This window comes from Pongo abelii, chromosome X, assembly GCF_028885655.2.
Source record: "Pongo abelii isolate AG06213 chromosome X, NHGRI_mPonAbe1-v2.0_pri, whole genome shotgun sequence".
NCBI lineage: Eukaryota > Metazoa > Chordata > Mammalia > Primates > Hominidae > Pongo > Pongo abelii.
In genome coordinates this window covers 127,917,913-127,922,183 of record NC_072008.2, presented here as the reverse complement: position 1 = coordinate 127,922,183, position 4,271 = coordinate 127,917,913, and positions in this window count along the sequence as shown.

Genomic DNA, 4,271 nt, shown 5'->3' with positions numbered 1-4,271 from the left:
CTTGAGTTAACTGGAAAAGTATAGCTGCAACAGTGGTGGCAGTGTTTTGTCTTCAGAGGGGAGAATGGAGATTCACCTGTGGGCAGATGTTCTTTGGAAAAAGACATTGAAAAAAACTTCCCTTGATTTTAACTGTACTTCCAAAAAATATGTTTTCTTGATAGATGAATAGGTTAACATTTTATTTTCAACATTTATCAGATATGAAACTATCATAAGGATCTACTTTCCAGTTTTATTTTAAAGAAATGAAAATTTTCTAAGTGTATTATATGAAAAGAAGTTTGCTCACCTTTTCATATTACAATTGGCTATTCGCTCTTCTCTGTGACTCTTATATTTTGGAATTAATTTAAGATAGAAATTAGCAAGGCCACTGTGTATAGCTTTAGAAATGAAAATCAGTATCTAAACTTAGTTCAGGCTAATATCTAATCAACTTTGGTTATAACATTTTTTAAAAAAAAATGTATTTCAGTTATGATTACATTCAGTAAAATGCACAGATCTTAAATGCACCCTTTGATTAGTTTTGACAAATGTCTGCACCTAACACCCAACACCCCAATCAAGATGTAGAGCATTGCCATCATCGTAGAAAGCTTTCTTGTGTCCCCTGCACCTCACAGAGGCAATCACTTTTCTGATTTATATTTTCATAGATAGAATTTGAAAAAATGTAATCATGTGGTGACTATTTTGGGTCTGGCTTCTTTAACTGAGTATAGTGTTTATTAGATTCATTCATGTCATTGCAGTTCTCAGTAGTCTTTTTTTGGTTGTTAAATAGGAGTTTATGTGTAGAGGTTCTACAGTTTTTTATTTATTCTTTTGCTGATAGATGGGTAATTTTCAACATATTTCTGTTACGACTGAGTGGCTATAAACATCTTTGTACAAATTTTTGTGTAGGCACATGTTTTCATGTTTCTTTAGTCACGAAGTTGTGCCATTTTGCACTCCCACCAGGAATGTACAAGAGATCTACCAGCTCTCCAACTCTCTAAAATTTGATGTTGTTATTCTTTTAAATTTTAGCCATTCCAGTGGATGTAGTGCTATATCATTGTGTATTTAACTTGAATTTTTATAATTATCAATGATAATTTTACATCTTTCTTGTTTTTATTGGCCACTTCTATTTCTACTTATTCAAGTGTCTGTCCAAGTATTTTGCTCATTTTTATTTGAATTTGTTTTTATTATTTGTAAGAGTTCTTTATATAATAATGACATAAATCTATTGTCAAATGCACACACATACACATATATAGAGGGAAAACAGAGAGGGATATTTCTTAATTCTGTCATATATCTATCTACACTCTATTTGCTAGTGATATACTAACACCTAGGTACACACAGTTTTCAGGATAGCATGTTACCAAACATTTTGAATGCGTTCACCCCAGACCTTGGAAGATGCAGGAAAAGTGTAAGAATGATTTAGATAGAAGCGTGGAGTCTCAGAAGGAAAAGGGATAGAGTTTTAGCCACTCTTTTTAGAGATTCAAAGCTACCAATGCCTTGATGTTTGAATTAGAAAGCCCCAAAGAAGACAGAAAAGTGGGGGTAATACAGTCAGATTCACCATATTCCACACCAGGGGTGCATCATTTGAGTAGGGCACGATATACCGATTCTGTGCACAGTATGTAATGAATGCTGAACTTGATCTGATATTAGGAATGCTGAAAACCTGGGAAAGTTTTAAGAAAAATAGACTTTTCCATATAGAAATTTCAGGTAGTATTTATTAAAACTGTAACACCTGGGTGCTAAAACAAGTTTACCATGTGTAGCAATGGCTAAACATAACACCACGGAGGTGAGGAGGTATAGGCCGCTTCATTACATGACAAACCACTGAAGGTAGGAAGGCTAGAAGTAGTAAATGGGCCCTTTTCCAGAACTTCTTAGTTTTCGTATTACTTGAGTGTTTTGGGGAAAAAATTATGTATGTAAAAAGTTGCTTGAGTTTTCTGTTACTTTCTTTGAAAGAATACAAATCACAGATTTTTTTAGCTTGTAATTTACCTTCTAAATTGAGATACCTTTGATGAGGCCACAGAGTAACATGCTGTGTGTTTTGTTCTTTAGCTGTTCCTCATCTTTTCTAAGGCCTTGCTTAAGCAGAATCACTGCAGGAAACTGCACATTAAAAAGCTACTCAGCTGAGAAAGTACACATTGTTCTTGTGTGTGCTTACGCAGTCAGCACAGATGTAGCCAAAGTCCCCATCAAGCTTCCAATAAAAACACAAGGAAAAATGACACTTGTGTTCTCATTTTTCCAACATTCTGAAGATCCTCTCTTCTGATCCTGATCTTTGAATGCCAAATTCCATAGCTCTCCAGATCATTTTTCTTTTGGAAACACATGGTAGATAATATTTCTTAGAAATACAATGGCTTTGATTTAATTAGGTGACTTTGTATAGTTTGAGGAGAACTAAATCCATTTGGGGATGTAAGACAGGGTAGGAGAGTCCCTGTGATAAGTGAGCAATCTCCTCAAGAAAACTTGCTATCTGTTTTCAAGAAGAGAAAGTGTATGTATAAACTTAAAAAAAAAAGAGGCCACATGCACCTGTGGGTACTAGTGTGTGTGTTCAAATAAAGATAGAAAGATAAAATATGGTACAGAGAAAAGTCAAAAAATTGAGTGAAACTGGCCATCATAGAAATGCAAATCAAAACCACAATGAGATACCATCTCACACCAGTTAGAATGGCAATCATTCAAAAGTCAGGAAACAACAGGTGCTGGAGAGGATGTGGAGAAATAGGAACAGTTTTACACTGTTGGTGGGACTGTAAACTAGTTCAACCCTTGTGGAAGTCAGTGTGGCGATTCCTCAGGGATCTAGAACTAGAAATACCATTTGACCCAGCCATCCTATTACTGGGTATATACCCAAAGGACTATAAACCATGCTGCTATAAAGATACATGCACGCGTATGTTTATTACGGCACTATTCACAATAGCAAAGACTTGGAACCAACCCAAATGTCCAACAATGATAGACCGGATTAAGAAAATGTGGCACATATACACCATGGAATACTATGCAGCCATAGAAAATGATGAGTTCATGTCCTTTGTAGGGACATGGATGAAATTGGAAATCATCATTCTCAGTAAACTATCACAAGGACAAAAAACCAAACACCACATGTTGTCACTCATAGGTGGGAATTGAACAATGAGAACACATGGACACAGGAAGGGGAACGTCACACTCTGGGGACTGTTGTGGGGTGGGGAGAGGGGGGAGGGATAGCATTAGGAGATATACCTAATGCTAAATGGCGAGTTAATGGGTGCAGCACACCAGCATGGCACATGTATACATATGTAACTAACCTGCATATTGTGCACATGTACCCTAAAACTTAAAGTATAATAATAATAATAAAATATGTTTACTAAACCCCCCCAAAAATTGAGTGAAACAAATTTCAAAAAGCTTTACAAAAATGTGAGTTTATTGACAGGTTTTGTGAGACATAAAATATGTGTATTGTGACGTGGCCATTCCTGCATTCTTCTCCACTAGAGTGATATGTGAAGTATTCAGGACACCTCTGAGAAAAGAAGGGGAGAACCAAGATAAATCTCTGCTACTAAAGCATGAAGACTATGAACATGAAGGGAGATGACCTCATCTGTAAGAGGTAGGACCAGTCATTAAAACTCAATATCAGAAATACAAGAAGGTATGGATCAAATTTATTTAATTCAGATAACTGTCAACATCAAAAAGGTGTGATATAAAATCAATTATGCTAGATTAATTAATTCAACAAATTTTTATGAGCACTTCTGTATACCTGGTAGTCTTCTGTGTTCCAGGAATATATCAGTGAAGTACACAGGCAAAAACCTCTGCCCTATTAGAGCTCATGTACTAGTGTAGGAAAAGTGAAAACAAACATAATTAATTTTGGCTTTTGTTGCCATTGCTTTTGGTGTTTTAGACATGAAGTCCTTGCCCATGCCTATGTCCTGAATGGTATTGCCTAGGTTTTCTTCTAGGGTTTTTATGGTTTTAGGTCTAACATTTAAGTCTTTAATCCATCTTGAATTGATTTTTGTATAAAGTGTAAGGAAGGGAACCAGTTTCAGCTTTCTACATATGGCTAGCCAGTTTTCCCAGCACCATTTATTAAATAGGGAATCCTTTCCCCATTTCTTGTTTTTGTCAGGTTTGTCAAAGATCAGATAGTTGTAGATATGTGGCATTATTTCTGACGGCTCTGTTCTGTT